The sequence below is a fragment of the Stegostoma tigrinum genome, chromosome 26 (genome assembly GCF_030684315.1).
Source record: "Stegostoma tigrinum isolate sSteTig4 chromosome 26, sSteTig4.hap1, whole genome shotgun sequence".
Taxonomy (NCBI): Eukaryota; Metazoa; Chordata; class Chondrichthyes; order Orectolobiformes; family Stegostomatidae; genus Stegostoma; species Stegostoma tigrinum.
In genome coordinates this window covers 12,403,579-12,427,564 of record NC_081379.1, presented here as the reverse complement: position 1 = coordinate 12,427,564, position 23,986 = coordinate 12,403,579, and the positions used below count along the sequence as shown (strand labels likewise).

General features: G+C 42.3%; 1 protein-coding gene and 1 long non-coding RNA gene across 8 annotated transcripts in view; one reads left to right on the top strand and one right to left on the bottom strand.

Moving 5' to 3' along the window:
* The window catches only part of tchp (trichoplein, keratin filament binding), a 525,906-nt gene that overhangs the window by 445,023 nt on the left and 56,897 nt on the right, over positions 1-23,986 (bottom strand). Inside the window, exon 1 of one of the 5 annotated variants that reach the window (XM_059654960.1) lies at positions 20,836-20,982. The exons of the other annotated variants lie outside the window; for them this stretch is intronic. The gene's annotated coding sequence lies outside the window, so the exon portion shown is untranslated. Of the gene's footprint in view, positions 1-20,835; positions 20,983-23,986 lie in introns of those variants that run through there. 5 annotated transcript variants of the gene reach the window in all.
* Positions 20,692-23,986, top strand: part of LOC125463978 (uncharacterized) — a 192,885-nt gene continuing 189,590 nt past the window's right edge. For all 3 annotated transcript variants that reach the window (XR_009447259.1, XR_009447260.1, XR_009447258.1), the window contains exon 1: positions 20,692-21,105. This is a non-coding gene — a long non-coding RNA (uncharacterized LOC125463978). The remainder of the gene's footprint in view (positions 21,106-23,986) is intronic.

Below are 23,986 nucleotides of genomic sequence, written 5' to 3'. Positions count from 1 at the left end.
TTCTGCAAGAGGCTGGATGATCTGCTCATGTTCTGACGTAATCAGGAGTATCAAATGCTTAAATCTAAACTTTTGATCATTTAATCCTCACACTTGTCCTTGATAGGCAGCAAGCACTGCAGCTACTGAAAATCTGAAACATTAACAGAAACTGTTGTAAATACATTCAGGTGCTTATGCAGCAGTAAAAACTGTTTTCATAAGAGAAGGTCCACAACTGATTCACAATTTCATCCATTCTCACAAAGTTGTTCACTGGCACAGTCTCCAGCAATTTGTGCCCATTTCAGGCTCCCAGCACAGACAAGATTTAAGCATCCAAATTGCTGACAATTAAACTACTTTGTCACAATCTTATTTATAAATTGAAATACAACTGGTAAGCCATGTTGACCTGTCAGTTGGTCTTCCCTGGACTGACCTATCCCCTCCCTACCTATACTCTCCTCTCCATCTTCGGTCCGCCTCCCCCTCTCTCCCTATTTATTACAGAAACCTCTCCCCATCCCCTTCTCTGATGAAGGGTCTAGGCCCGAACGTCAGCTTTTGTGCTCCTGAGATGCTGCTGGGCCTGCTGTGTTCATCCAGCCTCACATTTTATTATCTTGGTAAGCCATGTTAACAGGTTATATAATACAGGTTTATAACAATAAATTGTAAAAGTTTATTAAAATCTTATGAATGTAAAAGTTTATCAAGTAAAGTGTTGGTAATGTTAGCTGCCATAATACTGTGTGACACTCCACATAAACCCTAAATAATTGCACAAAAACTCAGGAAATACACTTCTGTAACAGCACTTTCACGTTATGCAAGTGTCCTTGTTTAATGAAAAGTTAAGCAGCTTTGAATCATCTGACGTGTCATAATTTCATGGGACTTTTGCACTCTTCCACCATTACCTTCTGCCTGCTTTCAGTAAGGAATTATCATCATTAATTTTGAAAGACAGACAATAATTATGTCCTTGCTGGATTATTCTCAGTTTAACACCACTACCATGAATTTAGAAACAATGGAGTCAGTCAATAGCCTGGCAGCAGTGACCCTAAATAGGCTTCTTCAAAAACAAAATTCCTCAAAAAATGTGTGGGATTAAAAATGTCAAGAGTAAGCCATTGTATTAGTTTACATCATCATCAGCTTCTGTAACAGCAATTGCTCCAGAAACACATTTAGCATCTAGAAAACAGCATCACCATATTCATGGAATTTCAGTACAGTACTCAAATTTCACACAGAATTACGTGGTCTAACTGGAAGCAGGATGACTTTTCAATTAAATCGATTCAATTTCTCCATGAGATCAGTTAGTGTAGTAAATGCCAGATTTTGGCTAAACAAAGAAAACCATTGTTTGAAATCTTTACATAGAAATTAGGTGGTAAATTAATGGAAAAATGGCCATGTCTTCAGAGTTAATTCAGATCATTAAAAATGCTACGGCACATCTGTTGCCGATAGGAAACAAACATTGGACTTCTGGCCCAGAGGTAAGGACATTGAGAACTTAAGTGTAAAATTTTAAAAAAGGCAGTTAACTGATTTTAGCATACTAAATGATCACATTTATGGTGTACATCAACAATTACATCTTCACAGAAAAACAGGAGTCACCTGCTGAAAAAGAAAAATCTGCTCCTACAAGTCACAATTTACTTCTAATGGTCCAGTCATGTCACAGATGTTTATATAAATAAGTTCTTATAAAAATATTTACAAATTAATCAAGCTCCTACTAAGCAGTATTAAGAAATACAGGCCCAGATTATTCACCAACTCACTCAATCTCTCCTCACACAGAAGGGTGCCCAGGTTCTCACTCTTCATACACAATGTGCTTCTCATTTTTGTAAACAGCCACATTCTTGCTCATCTCACTGAGATGGATTACCATAAGTGCAGTGTGCAAGTTGACCTAAAAATAATGCCTTTGCATACAATCAGCACATGTCCCGCTTTTCAATGGATCATCCTTTATTCATACTTGCATTTAACATTCATTTTAACTCCAATGAAATGTTTTACATAGCAATGCATCATAGCTGGGAGAGGTCAAGGAGGTTATACAGGCTGCATTGCAAAGATGCTCAGGAGTTTAAGAGATAACACAGTGTGAAGCTGTATGAACACAGCAGGCCAAGCAGCAAAGTTTGACATTTCGGGTCGAGACCCTTCATTTCTGAGAAGGGTCTTGACCCGAAACGTCAAACTTTCCTGCTCCTCTGGTGCTGCTTGGCCTGCTGTGTTCATACAGCTTCACACTGTTATCTCAGATTTTCCAGCAATCGGCAGTTCCTACTATCTCTGGGAGTTTAAGACATGCCCACCTTTGACATCGGAACTTGGGACACTTCAAAATAGTGGTGACCCACATCTGTAGTTCATTTTTATACTCAGCATACAAAGTTGACCCACAGGGCCCTCTTATGGCACACAGAGATAATCTCTACCCTGGTTCAAGTCTCAGCTGCTCTACAGTTGGGTAACAACATCTGAAAAGGTTGATTAGAAAAAAATGGGAATTTTAAAAAGAGTTTACATTTTACTAATTGACCAACATTGTTGGAGGAATTGTGGCTTCAAATGTCAACTTACAATACATTACTCTGCAAAGTCACTCACCTTTTCACCTAGCTTTATCATTAGCAAACTTTGCAATACTACATCCAGTGCTCTAATCGAAGTCATCAGTACAGACTGTAAATACCCAAGTCACAAGTATTTATCCTCAAGTTGCCCAGACTACATGAAATTGTCCTAAATCCATATAAGCATGGCATCCCCAGTATGAACCTTACTTACAGCATTTAATAAAATGCTTTTCAGAAATCTTGCTAAACAGTCTACATTAAAACAGGTTTGTCAAACTAATATCTTTCAAAAAACCTGCTTTAACCAAAAAAAAATCACAACATGATTAAACAAAGTGGCCTGTTAAAGCATCCTACTAATGCTAGGCTAAGTAGCCTATAAGCTCTCAGTTTTCTTTTCTAAAGAAGTCCTGATGACTCAGATTTAAAAAAAAAAGAAGAAAGCAATAATTTGAATTATAGTCAATAGTGACTTCAAGCCCTGTAATTAAAGAGAGATGCCAGGAGCTGAAGAACTAGAGATTGAGATGGGGAGGAACGAAGGTGGTTTTTAAACAGGAGGAACTGAAGTTGTGGAGGTTTGTAAGGCATGGAAGTTAGTGAGCAGAGAGTGTTGAATTAACCACATTTGATCAAGTTAGAGGATCAAGGTAGAATATGAAAAAAAAGAGAACTTTTGCTGACCAAGTTTAGGGAGGGTGGATGGGAGGGGAGGAAGTGTATTAGTATTAGTCAAGTGTCGAGGGAACAACAATAAAAATTATGGATGATGGCTTTGGCACCACATGCCTAGGTGCACAGCAGAGTCAGTAACATCACCATCATAAAAGGTTACCCATCAATGGAGATGTAAGAAGGTCAGAAGCTCAGCTCATGGTCAAAAAGGACACCGCATTTGAATGGATGGTCACATTTCTTCAATTCAAATTGAAGTGTTGCTGCAATTTCAGCTTCCTCATTTCGTAGTACAACTTAGCCCTGCTTGAAAAGGGTCATAAAACTTGTGAAACAAAGATTTCTCGCTTTTAGTGAAATTGGAAATTAATGCTTCTTACAACAACTTAATTAAGAGACTCTGTCAGCACAGTGCCAAAGATTGAGCACATTATGACTGGAGGCACAGCTTTCTATTAAAGGCTGTTGTGAATGATCCAGCAGGTTTATTGCAGGAATAAAAGGACAGTGCTAATTAAAAAAAAGGACAAAGTGAATGTCTGTGCTTTACAAAAAAAAAGTCAGTTTCCAACATTAAAAATGTGACAGATCATTCAATTCAGCCATTCTTGCATACCTCTGATGGCAATTTTACTGCTATTACTGCAAACAGTTATCAAGCTTGAATTTTCAGATAATTTTTCTGCTAATATCTGGACAATGGATTAAACAACTCAATTTGAGGTTTGCACTAGAACACAGAACACCCTAAGGTTTACTGAAGTATAATCAGACAAAAATCAGCAATAAGCCAGAAGCGAAGCATTTAAAAAGGTAACTAAAAGCTTGGTTAAAGAGCAGGGTTCTGATGAAGTAGAGAGACGAAGGCATTTAGGGAGCACTACAATCACACAGTAAAACTACTGCAGAAAATTATTTTAAAATTCCTTTTTCCAATGTGGTGTTTAGCCTAAGGTGCATAAACTGTGCTTCATGCAATTAGAGAGAGAGAGAGAATGTATGATGATCACAAAACTTGATGACAAAGATAGATGCAAAAGTTAAAGAACTTATATTCTTCAGACTTTACACTCTTCAATGTGGTGTGCATAAGGACAGACTTAATTGCGAATTTAATACAGAAACAGTGTCAGTTACACCTGCGATAATGGGAACTGCAGATGCTGGAGAATCCAAAGATAATGAAATGTGAGGCTGGATGAACACAGCAGGCCCAGCAGCATCTCAGGAGCACAAAAGCTAACGTTTTGGGCCTAGACCCTTCAGAGAGGAAGGGTCTAGGCCCGAAACGTTAGCTTTTGTGCTCCTGAGATGCTGCTGGGCCTGCTGTGTTCATCCAGCCTCATTTCATTATCTCAGTTACACCTGCATCCACATAAAATATGTACAATATTAGTACAAGGACACAATTAAAATTCATCCTCAATCTACCAGCAAATCTAATAACAGCTTTAATAGAATTGTACTGCTTATTTTTCCCTCTCTGGTACAAATTAGTATTCAGATATTCACTTTTAATATAGTACACAATTTAAATACTGCAGTACCATATTGACCCATAATTCAATTCCAAAGGAGAAGTTATTTAAAATATTGCTGATTTTTAAAAGACAACCTTGCCATGCCTTCAGTATTTGGCCCCCCATTACCCAAGAACATACCTGAAGCAATTTACATTTGAGAAAATAAAAAATTTAAATCTATGTATTTACAATGCAAATGTTTATATTAATACAAATGAAATAATTAACAAGACTGAAACAGACCTCAGATTATGCCAGCCTGAATTCACCAGTTACTCAAAATGTTCCCAAAACATCAAATGGGTTCCAACTGCTGATGCTATCTTCTTTGACTGTTCAAGCATTCACTACATATTTAAGCATTTTCTTTTTTCTTGACTTTATTTCACTGCAAGAGTCCTGAGAATTTGAGCTTACATGCTAGTCAATGGGGACTGTACACTAAAAATAAATTATAACAATAAAATTAATGCTGTTATTTAATGTACCCTGGGTTTTAAAACAAAAATCAGTTAGGGATGAATCAATAGGATACTAGTTAGGGACCTTGCTGACTATCATGTTGGAGTGAAGATAAGAAATTCTTTGAAGTGGAAATGCAAGCCCTAGCATTGAAATTTTTCCAAACTGAAAAGGATTTGTATTAATGAAATTAAGGGCAAAGGGTGCTGCAAGTTTTCAAGCAAAGGACTGTGTAGAAAGCCCACATGAATGTGCTGGATTAATGAGGCCAGTGAGAGTGGATCAAAGCCTGATCCTCATGAACAGTGTAGCTGTAGTGCTGTCATGCTTTAATATTGCCAGACAGACGTTATTTTACTTGTCCTGAATTTAAAAAACCACCTTCACCAATAAAGATCACCACTTCAGAGATAACTGAGAAGTGACACTTTAGAGAAGTGAAGCTTTCCATCACACATTCACCAGGACATTTTGCAAGAAAACAGATTGAAGGGACAAAACAACATTTATACGGCATGAGAAGAGTGTGTGGATTGGTTGGCAAGTGCACTTTACTTGGCAGAAGTGTTGTCATAGAAATTCATCCATTCATGCTAGTGACAACAGTCAGAGGTCATGTTTAAATTTTGACCAGGCAGGTTTAGAATGTAGGAACATAGTCAGCTATTCAATCCATTGAGCCTACTGCCCATTTATTACAATCATGGCTGATCAAATACATCAATGCTTTTTACCCGCCCATTCCCATTAACCTGTATGCCATTGGTTATCAGAAATCTATCGATCTCTATTTTAAACATGTAAGCAGCTGAGAATTCCAAAAGGTTCATAACACTCAGAATAAAAGTAAACTCAGTGGCATTCCTCCTTATTTTTAATTTAACCCCATGGTTTGAGATTCCCCAAAAAGATACACGTTACCTACATCTACCCTGTCTGTCCATCACTAAGTATTTTGTAGTGTCAAAGAGATCACCTCATTCTTTGAAACCTTTGGGAACATATGCCCAGTCTCTCTTTAAAAGGAAAATTCAATCACACCAGGAATTTGGCTGACTGACCTTTGTTGCCCTGCCTAGGAAAATAATTTCTTTTGCTACATATGGAGGCCAAATTACACACAAAAATTCCAATTGTGGTCTAACCAAGCTCCAAGTCTTCACTACTTCTGCATTTAAATCCTCTTGTAGTACTATTAGCCTTTCTAATAACTTGCTACACCTACATGTTAACCTTTAGTGACTTGGTGACATGGATAACTAGGTCCTTTTTACACATTTTCCAACCATGACCCTGGTCAACACAAAACTGAGAAATAAACTAGTGAATGGTCAATGTGATGCAAGATTTATAGCCATATGGCTCAAAGATTGACAGATCAAAACATATCCCTTTGTCTTTCATGAAACGCAAGAAGCAATGCACTGATCATACCCAACAAGTCAGAGTTTGCAAAACTTGCAACAATATCAAACATCTGTCAAAGCACCTAACCTCTTCTGCCTTATGAGCAATACAAGTTCCTCTGTGCAACCAAGTTTTTCCATCTCTTAAACACTAGTACACTAAACCTGCACCCTCAATAGCTCAATCTTGCCTGAAGAGTCAATAAATACTTCAGCCAGAATCTAGTCAGTAATTTATAGAGTTTTAGCAGAGCCTTGTCCTACTTTTGTCTTTAAAGCAGTGGCTTTCTCAACTTGGCATGCATTTTTGAAAGGCTTATATGCATACAACCCCAGAAAACACATGGTTAAATTTAGTTTATATGGTTGCTCCTTATTCTACCTAACAAACGAATCACATCATTGGGTTACAATTTTAACTTGCTATATGTCTACCCACTTTCACCCATCTAAATACTCCTGCAGCCTATTACTGTGACTTCTTCCTTGTTGTTTGCCACTGTTCAGAATTCAATGTTACCTGCAAATTTTGAAATTATCTCATACACACAAGCCCAGATCATTAGCAAAACAGTACTGTGTTAAGAAACTTCGGTTACAGCAAGAGACTGGTGAAGATGCAGCTGTTGTTCTAACAGAAAAAGCTAAAAAGGATACTTAAATAGATGTATTTAAAAGTCATGAACGGTCTTGATACAGACTAAGTTATAAGAAACCCTCTCCAATTGCTGAAATGTCAACTAGAGCACAAAAATTTGAGGCAATGCATGGAAACACCTAAAAAAGATCTGGCATGCACTTTCTGAAAGGGTGGCAGAAGCAGATTCAATAGCAATTTGACAAAAAGAAATAAAGTTACAAAGCGAAGGGGGAGAAAATAGAAAAGAAAAAATCAGTTGGATTAATTGAGCAGTACTACCAAAGAGCTGGGAGAGGCAAAACATACTGACTCTAAAATATTAAGTTTTTGAAATACCTTTACCAGAAAACCTTCAGAGCATTTACAGCAGATACAGCATTAGACCTAAGGAGAAATTACTTCATTTGTTTTAAAACTACCATTTTTTAAAATTGGAGAGAGATTCCTAGAGTTCCTAGCAGGGCAACCAAAGGCTCTGTCAACAACAATAGAATGATTGGGTGAAGTACATAATAGCTGGAGCTACTGACCGGGTGTGGAGTGGGGATGGAATATTGTGAGGAGGCTGCAGAAAAGTTTGATGAGATAAACTGAAAGAAAGATCAAGTTTAGGGAAAGTAGACCAGCAGGATAGTGCAGAATATTGTTTTAAATTTTCATGGAAAGTGACTGTCATTGGTAAGGCCAGCTTTTGTTTCCGCATCCTTAAGTGCCCTTGAACTGGAAGGCTTCCAAGGCTATTTCAGTGCACAGTTAAATGTTAAACACTGCTGAGAGTCTGGAGTTACATAGCAGAATTATCTTTCCTACAAAAGGTCAATGAACAGATCAAGGATAATTTCATGGTCACCATTGACCATTGCCAATTTAATAACTTAATCCAAATTTCATTGGTTCAAATTCCATTACAGCAGCTAATGTCAAAGTCATACAGCACAGAAACAGGCCCTTTGGCCCACAATGTCTAAGCTGACCAACAAAGCACCAAACTGTATTAATCAGATCATAAAATCCAAAAGAAATATGGATGCTGTAAATCAGGAACAAAAAGAGAGGTTACTAGAAAAGCTCAGCAGTTCTGGCAGCATCTGTGAAGAAAAATCAGGAGTTAACATTTTGGGTGTGGTAACCTTTCCTCAGAACCGTTCTTTGACTCATCCAAATGAATCATAAATGTTGCAAAAGTACCTGCTTTCACCACCCCTCAGGCAGCACATTCCATATTTCTATACCCTCTGGGTGAAAATTCTCTCTCCGATCTCCTCTAAACCACTTACTCCTCACAAACTCATGGTCTTCGATACATCTGCCATGGGGAAATGATTCTCACACAATCTAGCCAGTCTACTTTGTATACCTCAAATCAGATCTCCCCATGCCAACCTCAGTCTCTTCTGCTCAAAGATAAACAAACTCAGCCTGTCCAGTCTCTCCACATAACAGTAGGCAATATCCCAGTGAGCCTCCTTGACATCCTCTCCAGTGCAATAATGCCTTTCCACAGCATGGAAGCCAGAACTGCACAGTATTCCATCTGTGGCCTAACCAATGTTTTATAAAGTTGTAATAAGACTTCCTCACTCTTATATTCTACAACCCAGTTAATAAAGGCGAGCATCTTGTATACCTCTACCACCTGTCTACCTGTGCTGACACCTCCAGGGATCTATGGATTTGTACACCGAGGTCCCTTTGTTCCTCAGCATTCCTTAAGGATCTACCATTTTGTGTATATTCTCTTAGTAGACCTCACAAAATGTATCATTTTGCACTTCAGGGTTAAATTGTATCAATTTAACAGCTGATCAACATCAGATTGTAGCCCAAGACCACCCTCCGTGCTAACAACACTAAAGTTTCAGGTACAAAAACAGAAGTTGCTGGAAAAGCTCAGGTCTGGCTGCATCTGAGGAAAAAAAAAAATCAGTGTTAACGTTTGGGTCCCGTGACCTTTCATGTTTACTTACTAAGTTTCGGGTCATCTGCAAATTTACTAATTGCTTCCACATTCACATCCAAGTTCTTAATGTACTTAACAATCCCTGTGGTACACAGTAAGAGCACCAAACAGACCCTTCAATCCAACTTGTCCAACTCACTGACCAAATTTCCCAAACTCATTTCACTAGCCTGTATTTGACCTAAATCCCTCCCTATTTAATGCACCTGTCCAAAATGACTTAATGTTGTAACCGTACCTGCATCTATCACTTCCCCATCAGCTCATTCCACATACAAAACAACCTTCTGAGAAAAAGTTGTCCGTCAGTTCCCTCTTAAATCTTTCTCCTCTCACCTTAAAAATATGCAGTCTAGTTGAGCTCCGCTGTACTAGGGAAAAGACCTTTGCTATTCAATTTAAATTGATGCTCGTCATTATTTTACAAACTGCTGCAAAGGTCACCCCTCAAACTCTTTTGCTCCAGTAAAAAGAGTCTGAGCCTATCCAGCTTCTCCCTATAACTCAAACCCTCCAGCTCTAACATTCTTGTTAATCTTTACTGCACCCTGTCCAATTTAATAATATCTTTAAAGTTTTGGCAAAGATATGTAGCTCAGGTTGTGGGTGAGGTTGTTGACTTGTTTTCGTTCAGACGTTTTGTCATCATGCTAGATGACAGTGGAGCCTCCGATGAAGCAATGTTATTCTACTCTGCCTGGAAATTTATACTGTCTGGTCTATTATGGTGAGTAGCGTCATTTCTGGTTTTGTATTTGGGGTCCAATTCAATATTTATTGATTTCATTACGGGTGAAGAACTATGCCCCTACGAATTCTTGTGCGCATCTATATACTTAGCTTTGGCTATGTTGGTTACCTTGTCCCAGTTAAACTGACGGCCCTTGTTGTCCGAGTGTACTGATATTACGGAGAGTTTGTCGTGCCATTTTGCTGTGAGCTGATGCTCATGTATTCTGATGGCTAGTTTCCTTCCTGTGCAATGTAATGTTTGTGGCAGTCACTACATGGTATTTTGTAAGCCACGTTGGTTCTGCATGTTGTAGAAATAGGGTCTTTAATCCTACTAGGCCTACTAAAACAGACAACAGGAGGACACAGTACACTGTAACACACTGGCCACACTGCCCTACATCAAGAGCATCTCAGAGCTGACAACAAGACTCCCAAGATCACTAGGAATCATCGTAGCCACTCTGCAAACACTCAAATGATTAAAGATTCCATTCCCAAGATTGGGAAAAACTGCAGGAGGAAACCCATGCAAAAAACAGGGAGAACGTGCAAAGTCCACACAGTCACCCGAGGATGGAATTGAACCGGGTCCCTGATGCTGTGAGGCAGCAGTGCTAACCACTTGAGCCACTGCTGCCCCAATGTGTCGCAGAGAATGGTCATTGGGGGGCAAAAGTCTTCATCGCTGGGTGGTTTCAAACCACCAATTCTGTTCAACAGTCAAACACACTAACCTACCGCACCACAGAGGCAGGCATCAAATTTAATGCTGATGTGCGCAATACCACAAGTAATTGATTTCAGATAGAAAAGGGTTCAAACTTTAATTAACAGAGAGCAGCCAATATTAGTGAAATCAAAACAAATCCACAGCATGTTGAAATAAGCAAAAGCCTAAGAAAGGGGAACTATTTCAGCATGTACAGATTATCCTTACAGTGGAATGCTAAAAATCTTATAGAATCATAGGGATGTTCAGCACAGAGACCTTTCAGTCCAACTCATGAATGCCAACCAGATATCCTAAATTAATTAGTCCCATTTGCCAGCAGTTGGCCTATATCCCCTTAGGTTTTCCAATCCAGAGGAAAGGTACTTGAACTAAATTTGGAGAAGAGTCACACTCGAAATAATCTCACCCATTTCCCTTAATTTTAGGGAGTCAGAACCATCTGGACACTAATCACTAGTGTCTTTTCTCCCCCTTTCCTAATGTTATCACAGAATCCCTAAAGTGTGGAAACAGGCCCTTTGGCCTAACAAGTCCACACTGAACCTCACAGCATCCCACCCAGACCCATCCCCCTATAATCCACCTAATCTACACCTCCCTGAACACTACAGGCAATTTAGCACTGCCAATCAACCCAACCTGCACATCTTTAGACTGTGGGAGGAAACTGGAGCACCTGGCAGAAACCCATGCAGACATGGGGAGAATGTGCAAACTCCACACAGACAGTTGCCAGAGGCTGGAATTGAATCCAGGTCCCTGGCATTGAGAGGCAGCAGTGCTAAGTATTGTGCCACCATGAGCGCCCCCCCGCCTTCACTTTTGCTTTGCTTTTCTTCATTTTCGTCAGTCCCATTTCCCAGTTCAACATTCATTTCCTCAGGGTGTCCCGTGTATTGACTCAGTCAACACTGTCATTTTCTTATTCTCACTTATAACATCATGACAGCCAGTGCAAAGTGGCCCCATAATGATCCCGATCCCTCATTCTAAAGAAATACTGCGTGTTTATTTTGCTATCCTTTCCAAGTTTTTCATACTGTCTTTTTGGAGCTATTAATCTGTTTTGTCTCCCTTTGTTGGTTCTTGTGTCTGTCCCAACTCTCAGGGTATGTGCTATTTTTTGTATATTTGCACACGTTTTTCTTTTAGTTATGTTACCATGAAGCTTGTCAATAAAGTTTTGGCACGTAATTCTAAACTTTAACGCAAGGGTACTAAGGATAAAGGGATCTGTTTACTTAATTTCACCCCCCCAAAAAAAAACACTTCAACATTATAGTTTTGTTGACTATTTTTTTTTTAAAATGGCAGGCATTAGAATTCACTTGAAGAACACCTACATCATGGATTTACTGCTCAGAGATATTAAGTTTGGATTTTACCAGAGCAAATCAGTTCTTGATGTCGGTGTAATCGTGGACAGAGTCGATCTCAGATGAGAGAGTGTGATGGCCCTTGACATCAAGCTGCATTTGACCTCAGACAACTAGATCATTGGTAAATCAGGGAAACACTCCACTGCTTGGAGTCATATCTAGCACAAATATAGATCACTGTTGGAGGTCAGTCATCTCAAACCCAGTACACCTCTGCAGGAATCCATGTAGATATTGTCTAAATCAACATTTTCCCTAGAATTTTATCACACACCTGTAAAGCAAGTGTGACTTGAAACCAGACAATCCTAAAGGTCACTACCACAGCGTCACAAGATCCTTACGAATTCATTGGGTGGCCTCCTATGCCTGGCCCATCTTCAGCTACGTAAATCAGTGATCTTTTCACAATCCAAAAGGCCAGAGGTGGAGATGCTCACTGATGACTGCAAGTTGCAGAACTCAGCACAACTCCTCAGTTACTGAAACTGTCAGCGCCCAGATGATGCAAGGCCCGGACAAACCCAGGCTTGACCTGACAAGGGCAAGTCAATGACCATCTCCTACATGTTAAAAAAAAAAAAAAAACGAATCATCTTCCCTTGACATTCAATGGCATTATCATTGCTGAATTTCCTAACATCAATATCCTAGGGGTTACCAGTTAGCAGAAACTGTAATGAAATAGCTGTATTGTGGTTACAACAGCAGATCAGAAGCTAGGAATCCTGCACTTCATGACTCCCCCAAAGCCTAGCCAACATCAACAACTGATGAATGTCATCGAATATTTCCCACTTGCCTGAATGACTGCCGCTCCAATGACACTATGTTCAAACCCATCCAGGACAAAGCAGCCATTTGATTATTTGTGCACATGGCACCATTCATTCCCTCCAACTCTGACACTCAGTAGCATGGAGTGTGTACCATCTCCAAGATGCAGGCTAGGAAAATCACCAAGGCTCCTTTGACAGCACCTTCTAAATCAACAACCACTTAGGAGGACAAGGACAGCAGATACATGGGAACACCGGCCAACTCCAAGTTCCTTTCCAAGCCTTTCACTATCCAGATTTAAAACTATGTAACAGATCCTTCTCAAGCACTGTCAAAAAAAATCCTAGGATTCCTCCTCAAGCTACACTGGAAAGATTCCTACATCAAATGAACTGTCATCATTGAAAGGTGATGGCAACCCTGTCACCTTCAGAGGGCAACAGCAAGAAATCCTAGCCCACCCACTGAAATCTATATCCTTGAACAAATAAAACAGCAATTTTTAGTGCAAAAAAACCCAAAAAATTGTGAAGTCTGTACCTTTTTATTTTTCTATATTTTTGAATGTGTACTGAAATGGGAAGAGTACTATTTTAAAAACCAAGGATTATGGAAAGCATAACCGCACATTTTAAAAGCAAATTCCCGACATTCACAGTCACTCATTAACACCTCAAACCTGAAGAAAGCCAGTTAAATTTCCATCATCAGTTGCTGTAAGCTGTGGCTATGAATCAAGACGTTTGAGACTTACAGCGTGAGCCACCTGTATGCAAGTGAGGAAACCTGGTGAAGGAAGATCAGGCTCAGTAGATCCTGACAAGCCAGCAAAGCCTGTGGACATGAACTATTTAACTGCCTTCATATTCTTGCTCTCCACTCAAAACACCAGTGTTTTGTTTGGTGTCTCTGTTTAGAGAACTGGAGGTTAACAGTTTATAATTGTATCAGAGATAATGGGAACTGCAGACGCTGGAGAATCCAAGATGATAAAATGTGAGGCTGGATGAACACATCAGACCAAGCAGCATCTTAGGAGCACAAAAGCTGACGTTTCGGGCCTAGACCCTTAGAGGGGGGGATGGGGTGAGGGTTCTGGAATAAATAGGGAGAGAGGGGGAGGCGGACCGAAGATGGAGAGAAAAGAAGATAGGTGGAGAGAGTATAGGTGGGGAGGTAGGGAGGGGATAGGTCAGTCCAGGGAAGACAGACAGGTCAAGGAGGTGGGATGAGGTTAGTAGGTAGATGAGGGTGCGGCTTGGGGTGGGAGGAAGGGATGGGTGAGAGGAAGAACAGGTTAGGGAGGCAGAGACAGGTTGGACTGGTTTTGGGATGCAGTGGGTGCAGAGGAAGAGCTGGGCTGGTTGTGTGGTGCAGTGGGGGGAGGGGACGAACTGGGCTGGTTTAGTGATGCAGTTGGGGAAGGGGAGATTTTGAAACTGGTGAAGTCCACATTGATACCATTAGGCTGCAGGGTTCCCAGGTGGAATATGAGTTGCTGTTCCTGCAACCTTCGGATGGCATCATTGTGGCACTGCAGGAGGCCCATGATGGACATGTCATCTAAAGAATGGGAGGGGGAGTGGAAATGGTTTGCGACTGGGAGGTGCAGTTGTTTGTTGCGAACTGAGCAGAGGTGTTCTGCAAAGCGGTCTCCAAGCCTCCGCTTGGTTTCCCCAATGTAGAAGAAGCAACACCGGGCACAGTGGATGCAGTATACTACATTGGCAGATGTGCAGGTGAACCGCTGCTTAATGTGGAATGTCATCTTGGGGCCTGGGATAGGGGTGAGGGAGGTGGTGTGGGGGCAAGTGTAGCATTTCCTGCGGTTGCAGGGCAAGGTGCCGGGTGTGGTGGGGTTGGAGGGCAGTGTGGAGCTAACAAGGGAGTCACGGAGAGAGTGGTCTCTCCGGAAAGCAGACAGGGGTGGGGATGGAAAAATGTCTTGGGTGGTGGGGTCGGATTGTAGATGGCGGAAGTGTCGGAGGATGATGCGTTGTATCCGGAGGTTGGTGGGGTGGTGTGTGAGAACGAGGTGGATCCTCTTTGGGCGGTACCCTCAACCCCAACCTCACCATCAAACCCGCAGACAAGGGTGGCGCAGTGGTAGTATGGCGCACTGACCTCTACATCGCTGAGGCCAGACGCCAACTCTCCGACACCACGTCCTACCGCCCCCTCGATCATGACCCCACACCCGAGCACCAAACCATCATCTCCAACACCATTCGTGACCTCATCACCTCAGGGGACCTCCCACCCACAGCCTCCAACCTCATTGTTCCCCAACCCCGCACGGCCCGTTTCTATCTCCTTCCCAAAATCCACAAACCTGCCTGCCCTGGTCGACCCATCGTCTCAGCCTGCTCCTGCCCCACCGAACTCATCTCCACCTATCTGGACTCCAATTTTTCCCCTTTGGTCCAGGAACTCCCCACCTACGTCCGTGACACCACCCACGCCCTCCACCTCCTCCAGGACTTCCAATTCCCTGGCCCCCAACACCTCATATTCACCATGGACGTCCAGTCCCTGTACACCTGCATTCCGCATGGAGATGGCCTCAAGGCCCTCCGCTTCTTCCTGTCCCGCAGGCCCGACCAGTCCCCCTCCACCGACACCCTCATCCGCCTAGCCGAACTCGTCCTCACCTTCAACAACTTCTCTTTTGACTCCTCCCACTTCCTACAGACTAAGGGGGTGGCCACGGGCACCCGCATGGGCCCCAGCTATGCCGGCCTCTTTTGTAGGTTACGTGGAACAGTCCCTCTTCCGCACCTACACAGGCCCCAAACCCCACCTCTTCCTCCGGTACATTGATGACTGTATCGGCGCCGCCTCTTGCTCCCCAGAGGAGCTTGAACAGTTCATCCACTTCAACACCTTCCACCCCAACCTTCAGTTCACCTGGGCCATCTCCAGCACATCCCTCACCTTCCTGGACCTCAGTCTCCATCTCAGGCAACCAGCTTGTAACTGATGTCCATTTCAAGCCCACCGACTCCCACAGCTACCTAGAATACTCCTCCTCCCACCCACCCTCCTGCAAAAATTCCATCCCCTATTCCCAATTCCTCCGCCTCCGCCGCATCTGCTCCCACAATAAGACATTCCACTCCCGCACATCCCAGATGTCCAATTTCTTCAAGGACCGCAACTTTCCCCCCCACAGTGATCGAGAATGCCCTTGACCGCGTCTCCCGCATTTCCCGCAACACATCCCTCACACCCCGCCCCCGCCACAACCGCCCAAAGAGGATCCCCCTCGTTCTCTCACACCACCCCACCAACCTCCGGATACAACGCATCATCCTCCGACACTTCCGCCATCTACAATCCGACCCCACCACCCAAGACATTTTTCCATCCCCACCCCTGTCTGCTTTCCGGAGAGACCACTCTCTCCGTGACTCCCTTGTTCGCTCCACACTGCCCTCCAACCCCACCACACCCGGCACCTTCCCCTGCAACCGCAGGAAATGCTACACTTGCCCCCACACCTATCCCAGGCCCCAAGATGACATTCCACATTAAGCAGAGGTTCACCTGCACATCTGCCAATGTGGTATACTGCATCCACTGTACCCGGTGTGGCTTCCTCTACATTGGGGAAACCAAGCGGAGGCTTGGAAACCGCTTTGCAGAACACCTCCGCTCAGTTCACAACAAACAACTGCACCTCCCAGTCGCAAACCATTTCCACTCCCCCTCCCATTCTTTAGATGACATGTCCATCATGGGCCTCCTGCAGTGCCACAATGATGCCACCCGAAGGTTGCAGGAACAGCAACTCATATTCCACCTGGGAACCCTGCAGCCTAATGGTATCAATGTGGACTTCACCAGTTTCAAAATCTCCCCTTCCCCAACCACATCCCTAAACCAGCCCAGTTCGTCCCCTCCCCCCACTGCACCACACAACCAGCCCAGCTCTTCCCCTCCACCCACTGCATCCCAAAACCAGTCCAACCTGTCTCTGCCTCCCTAACCTGTTCTTCCTCTCACCCATCCCTTCCTCCCACCCCAAGCCGCACCCCCATCTACCTACTAACCTCATCCCACCTCCTTGACCTGTCCGTCTTCCCTGGACTGGCCTATCCCCTCCCTACCTATCTTCTTTTCTCTCCATCTTCGGTCCGCCTCCCCCTCTCTCCCTATTTATTCCAGAACCCTCACCCCATCCCCCTCTCTGATGAAGGGTCTAGGCCTGAAACGTCAGCTTTTGTGCTCCTGAGATGCTGCTTGGCCTGCTGTGTTCATCCAGCCTCACATTTTATCAACAGTTTATAATTGTTTATTTATAGCTAGAATCTATTTATTTGTAAGAGATACTAATTTTTGTTAAATACACAAACCCGATCAGTGCATCCTGTCAACCTGGGCTCAAAAGAATAGGCAAATTGAGGAATTGTGTACTCCTATGAAATCTTAATTTTTGTAATGACTTCCAAGAATAGCAAGGTTTGATCTCCAGCATGCTACCTCAGTGAGGTGCCACGAAATGCTGCACAAATTTTACTGCAGATAATCAATTAAGTGACATTATGGAGACACATCTGCATTCCATGAACACAATCCTTTTCTTCCACCTCTCACTGCCTACAGCCATAGGCTTGTTCAAACAGATTGCATTCAATATTTTCATAGAATGGACATGAAACCCATGAGCAGGTTGCAAGAGGGGTTGGAGTTATTTTTATTTTAGTTGGCACTGAGGCTCGACTCTACCAGTTTAACCCGAAGGGTAATAGGAAATAAATTTGAACTCCATACTTTTAAAAAAAGTTCCTTCCAACTGATAGTGAAGTCAAATCTACACCAAGACAAAAATATAAATATTTTATATATAGAGTTGCGAAGGTTGAAAAGTAGACTAAAAAGTTGCAGAATTTCTTTGGAGATAGGCAGAAATATGAAAGCAGTACAATTGCAAGGGATAAAACTTGAGTTCTCAAAAGATTCAAATAAACCTGTTGCTGGTAGATGTATCACTTCTGCCATGTCACCTCAAAAGAAACTCTAGATGGTAGAGAGATCTCCCTACCTCTAATATTTTGTATCCTACAGAGTATTTAATCATTTCCACCCACATATAGATTGTTGTTCCACATGGGCTCTCCGGTCTTAGAGGAGTTTTCAAATAACATGCTGACATTCTACCCAGCCAGTTAATGTTCAAAGTTGAACAACTAAACATTATATTGAAGTAGGGAGCGGAACACAACAAAGATTAAATAATGCAAAAACTTTATGGTTATATACAGTGCAGATTCCTATTACTTTGAAATTGTTTCCATAATTCATGACCACTTTAAATATTTATATATCTGTATAACAAAATGATTTTAATCTTAATCAGCTGAGTGGTTTGTTTAGATAATCAAGATTAAACCACAACGTTACTGGTCAAAATATATTTAGTAAAGCGTAAGTTACAGTAAATACAGATCATTTATCTGTATTTACTATTGAACAACACTAGGAGCTATTTTGCAGTTGAAAAGCAAATAGTATCTGTGGTTCACATTTAACAAGCAAATCCAGAAATAAAATTACCGCATTTCACCATCCCAGAGACCTGCTTAAATAAATAATTCAGTCTCAATAAAGTGAAAATGAACCTGAATGAAACTTAAAAACAGCATTTTAAAATAAAAATCAGTGATTAAAAAACTACTGCAATGTCATTATTTCTGAAGACACAGTTGCATCATTCACTGCAAGTATTTCTCATTCACACGTCTGGTTTTCCTACAAAATCAGTTTACAAAATTACAAAACTTCATATTTAGTTAAAGAAACAACAGGTCCATTTTAAAGCAATCTAGTCAATGACACCTGTTCTAGCTAATGCCTATGTAAGGTAGTTCCATTACATCAGAAAAGCTCTGTGCAGATGACTGACTGAAGGAATAACAGAATGCAATCCTAAAGAAGTTTCTTAAAAACTGTTTGGAAAACAGAAGAACAGTCACTGAACACTGATTAACATTCACTGTACTGTAATTGTATTATTATGCAAAACTGTTCATCATTCTTTAGCTTGGCCATTTTGATACAGCTTGTCCCTTAAATTGAAAACCTTAGGTCAAGATCTTCCAACTAACTTCCCTTTCATGCGGACACTTTACAGGAACAGTTATTACCATTTAATAAACTTTGGACTAAAGATGGTATTAACAGAAAACGTTGACATGTGCAGAAAACGCTACATTTGTTTAATTTCTGAAGATGCAAATTTATTTGAATATTCAACTAGTCTTTGTTCAAGACTCAAATGGTTACACCAAATATAGATCGTCACATAAGTGGCATTAAAATACATATTTTTAAAAAGGAATAATCTTCCTCTCAAGGTAAACATGCGCGAACACCCAAGGGAATAAAAAACCTCAGCCGATGAGAGACACTAACAAAACCAGCAAGTCTATTGATTAAAAATGATGAAATAAATACAATGGTGAGGTGGTCAGAAATTAAAGTACGTTTAAGAAAAACAAACTGTCCGCATTATCCCCTCCGTGTCCAAAGATCTCGATCGCCGCTTAATGTCATAAGAATACGTTTACAAAATGATTCAAAAACGCTTCGCTGAAATCACCGCCTTTCACTTATCGATCAAATCAATATTGACCTCGCGGAAAAAATTCGCAAGGATGTAAATGACGGCAAGGGCAGTAACCTCATTTAGCAATGTCACCATTTCGGTCTCCCGATATGCAGTAATATGGTGAATATTTAAGAAATGTTTAAGCCTGAAATTATATTTTTGCCAATGTGAAAGAAAAAACAAAAAACCTCTTTCATGTTAGACACTTCCACAAAAACCGTCTTACTTCTAAGTTTGGTGGTGGAGGAGAAGGACTGAGAGAAGGAATCCTCGTCTTTCTTGACATTCAAACGGAAAGGAAACCCATTAAACTTTGCATCTGGTCTCTGACACGACGAAAGCATTCATTCAGGGGGAAAATATTCAATGAAAGGAAATGCATTAACAATTTCACTCCTTATGGATACCGAATTGGTGCCCATTGAAGACGGCAACAGCAGTGAAAGGCATCCAGATTCATAATTATTATTAATTCTGGACAGCTTCCTTTCGTTGCAGGGAGAGACGGGTCCACATACATAGACATATTAGATGAAACAAGTCCATGATAGACATGGAAACACTCGGGGCTCAAAAGGATTGCGGAGTAGAGTGCAAACTGACAGCAGCTTTCAGGTCTTTTCACATATCTGTGTAAATGCGGGCTTATTATATGGATTTTATGGAAAGAAACCATTCCACCAGGCTGTTTGCTGACAGCCTCGCCTCTCTGCATCTTAATCCTTCCGCAAACGGCAACTGCTCGAGCTACGGATCGGAGAACTTGGACGAGCTCCCGCTTTCATCCCTGACAGCGATCTCCCCCAGCCCCAGCCGGTGGGCCGCCTGCGCTGTTGCTGCAGCCCTCCCGCAACCGGCTCACGCAAACAGCAATCGCCAGCAACACCACCGCGCCGCCCCCCCCCCCCCCCCACCCCCCCGCGACAAACCCAACCACCTCTCCCTCTCGGGCTCGCGCTTTCCCCCGTGGCTCCAGCCAACCGCCACATCCAGCTCGCGCTGCCCTCCCTGCTTCAGCGAATAGGCCGGACAATTAGCTCGAATGAGTCCCCAGCCCCTGCCACCCTTGGCCGCTCGCGCTCACCACCCCCAACCCCCATAGTCGCCTCCCGCTCGTGCTTCACCACCACCACCCCCCCCCCCCCGTACCATCTCACAAAGCTGCCCCCACCCCTCCTCTCGGTCACACTTTCTCCCAACCGGAGTACGAGGAGCCGTTCTCCGACGACGACGAGGACGAAGATGATCAGTTGTCAAACACCTCTAACCCCCGTCCTGCCATCGTCGGACCGGCACGCTCAAACAGCAAGAAGAAAGAAATAACTGTTCCGCACTCACCTGCCCTCTTGAATCTTTGTTGCGGCGCCGACTCGGCAGCTGTGAGAGGTGGGCAGCGCGGACACTTCTTGGAGCAGCCCATTGCATTGAGCGTAGCGCTGCCAAGTGAACAGCACACGTTCATGAGGCGCCGCTGCTGAGAATTGATTTACGCGTGCGCAGAACCACCGGCACCCAGGCTTGCTGCATTTATTTTGGGGATGGAGCGGCCACTCTCGCGAGAAAGGGAGCCGCTAATCGGTTGAAGGGTATCCTGCAGGTGCGAAGGAGGTATGTGTGTAGACTTTAAAGTTCTAACATATCCCCGAGATTCAGTGGTCGGCGGGGGGAAAGTGGGGAGGTTTGTTTTTGAAAACGAAATGATTTAGGTAGAGAAAAATGTCGCCTGGTGACAGCCGTTTCCAGGTCTTCTTCAGACGTTCTTCTTATACCCCTCATTTACCTTCACACCTTCTTCCATCGTCCAGTCACTTCTCCCTCCTGACTTCGTCTTTGTTTCTCCACTGTATGTCAGCTCCATCCCCTTGCATCTTCACCTGTACCCTCTCCACATACCCTGTCTTCCCTGTATACAACCCTTCCTCCTGCTTCCCCCATTCTGTTTCTTCTCCCTAACATCTCTCGCCATTCCTATTCCTTCGTACCACCATCCTCGTCCCAGGCCCCACCTCTCTTGGCTGATCTGTTACAAGAAAGTAAGCTGAAAATATTTGCAAACAGTTCTGTAGTTTCAGCTGAGATCAGATATGTTGAAATGGAAAGAGCGTTTGGTAGAGGTTATGGAATTGAGAAATTCATAATACACTTTATGGGAGAGGGTGCGTTGCGAAGGGCGAGTATTTTCTATTTGAACAGATCTGCAACAAACGTCTATATAGAGCACTTGCAGGACTGCAGAGATAATTCTTAAGTCTTCAGAGTGACAATTTCAAGCAAATGCAAGCCAGGAAATTGTGGAACTAACAGATGCCCTGTCTTGGCTGTGCCACATGAGAGAGAGATAAGTTTTTTTTTAAAACCTGGGTGTGAAGAAGCATTTTGCACAACCAAAACTTAGTCAAAGTAGAGACAGTAATGAAGAAAATTTATGGATGCTCTCTTGGCCAGTGATCCTGGAAAGGCTCAACAAAGTAAAGCGAACACACACACCAATATGAAAGTATTGATGGATCAGAGTCAAAATCTTCCTAGAATACTGTGTTCTGCTGGCCAAATCCAGAATCAGAATCATGATCATACTCAAAATGATGCGAAAGAACTTCTCTGGAAGATCTAATAAGCTCACATATGAATTGAGAAATATTAGTTCAGGCCAAGTTAGGTGTGTATTTGGTAGACATTTCCAAAATAATGAAAGAATGCAATCTACATATAATCAGTGCCAGAGATTTAGGAATGCAGAAGGAGATGAAATCTATTGAAATCCCATTAGATCATGGCATTTTGTGGGAGTCAATTTATTTACTATCAACTAATAATAGTAACTCATCGTTGCAGACTTTTACTGAAACTTGCCACTTGTCAGAAAGGTGAAAGCTTTAAGAGCTACAATCAGAGCAGGAATGGGAGCATTTTTTTGCTGAGCATGGGATTCCTGAAAGAAGGATAAACTACAATGGAACTCAATTCACCTCCAAAGCATTTAAGGAGTTAGCTGAACAATATGGATTCGACATCATCACCACAATGCATGAGGGCAGGATTTATGGGAAGACACAGTCAGACATTCAAGAGACAAAGAAAGACACAAATCTTGCCTTACTGTCATTCCAAGCTAAACTTCTTGAGGCTTACATAGAATCATCTCCCAAGCTACTAACTGGCAGAAGTATAAGACAATTTTGCCAAGAGAAAACATTGTCCAAATGACTGAGTGGGAATAAGGCAACAACTTACTGATACACTGATAGGAGGGGGTTAACACTTTCGTAAGAATGCCAAATGCTTGCCTGAGTTGTTCAGAGGCCAAACTTTTCCCGTAGAGGATCTAATTCTGAGAATCTTGAGCTGGGTAAAATCTAGAAATGTACAAAATAGAAGCAGGAGTAGGCCGTTCGGCCTATTGAGCCTACTCTGCCATTCAGTATGATCATGGCTGATTCCGCATCTCAACACCATACTGCCACTTAATTCCAACCAGCACTGTCATCAGCAAAATTGAAAATATTAAATTTGAGTCCCTCACCCAAATTATTGATTATGCATTTGAATGCTGGGGCCAACCACTGATCCTTGCTGTACTCATTAGTCATCACCTTGCACGCTGGAAAAGAATCATTAGACTGAATCTTCCCATATTTTGGCTGTGACAATTTGAAATAAGGCTTCCTGTCACAAGCCAATATGACTTTCCTGCCACAATCTTTTGCCGCTCATCTGAATAATTATTGCGTCAGGCCTCGTTGGCACCCTTCTCGTTGGTTTGATTGAGTGGGTAGAAAATGACAAATGGTATTCAGTCTGGAAAAGTGTGAAGTCATGATTTGGGGAGAACAAACAAATGAATGGAATACACAATAAATGTTAGTGTATTTGAAAGGTTTAGAAGAAGTGAGAGACCTTGGAGTTCATGTCACAGTTCCCTGAAGGTGGCAGGACAGTAGATAAAGTGTAAAAGAATGCAAATGAGATGCTTCCCTTAATTGAATATAAGAGCACCGATCTAATGCTGAAACTATACAAGACACTGCTTAGGCCTATGCTGTACAGTTCTGGTCATGTTATTACGGGAAGGACATAATTACTGTAGAAAGAGTATGGAGATTTATAAGAATGTTGCCAGAACTTAAGTTGTAGGTTTGAAGAAGGATTGGTTAGGTTAGGGTCATCTCCCCCCAACCCCCCACCAAAGTGACCTGAGAATAGCCCTAATCTTTTTTCACAATGGCGGCAGAGTAGCAGGGCTGCGTGCAGGCTCTTGCCCGGTGCTCATCTGTTTTCTTTTTTTCTGTCTGTCTTTCTTTCTTTCTGTCTCAGTCTCTGTTTCTCTCTCTCTCTCTCTCTCTCTCTCTCTCTCTCTCTCTCTTTCTCTGTCTTGCTTTCTCTTGCCTTCTCTTGGTTTCTTTCCTGGTTTCTTTTAACTTCTCTTTTTCTTTTTTATCTTTCGTTTTTCTTTTTGGAGCCTTTTTGTGGCAAGTTAGTCAGCAAAGTC